Raw genomic sequence first — 723 nt, 5'->3', positions numbered from 1 at the left:
GTGGAGAGTGAAAAAGTTGGCTTAAAACTCAACATTCAGAAAACAAAGATCATGGCATCTGGTCCCATCACTTCATGGGATATAGATGGGGAAACAGTGGAAACAGTGTCAGACTTTATTTTGGGGGGCTCCAAAATCACCTCAGATGGTGACTGCAGCCATGAAATTAAAAGACACTTACTCCTTGTAAGAAAAGTTATGACCAACCTAGATAGCATATTAAAAAGCAGAGACATTACTTTGCCAACAAAGGTCCATCTAGTCAAGGCTATGGTTTTTCCAGTAGTCATGTATGGATGTGAGAGTTGGACTGTGAAGAAAGCTGAGTGCCGAAGAATTGATGCTTTTGAAGTGTGGTGTTGGAGAAGACTCTTGAGAGTCCCTTGGACTGCAAGGAGATCCAACCAATCCATTCTGAAGGAGATCAGCCCTGGGATTTCTTTGGAAAGAATGATGCTAATCTGAAGCCAGTACTTTGGCCACCTCATGCGAAGAGTTGACTCATTGGAAAAGACTCTGATGCTGGGAGGGATTGGGGGCAGGAGGAGAAGGGGACGACAGAGGATGAGATGGCTGGATGGTGTCACTGACTCAATGGACATGAGTCTGAGTGAACTCCAGGAGTTGGTGATGGACAGGGAGGCCTGGCGTGCTGTGATTCATGGGGTCAAAAAGAATTGGACACGACTGAGCGACTGAACTGAACTGAACTGAACCGATGCT

This window comes from Bison bison, unplaced genomic scaffold (genome assembly GCF_000754665.1).
Source record: "Bison bison bison isolate TAMUID 2011002044 unplaced genomic scaffold, Bison_UMD1.0 scf7180017864036, whole genome shotgun sequence".
NCBI classification, from domain to species: Eukaryota; Metazoa; Chordata; class Mammalia; order Artiodactyla; family Bovidae; genus Bison; species Bison bison.
Note: the sequence above shows the minus strand (reverse complement) of the source record.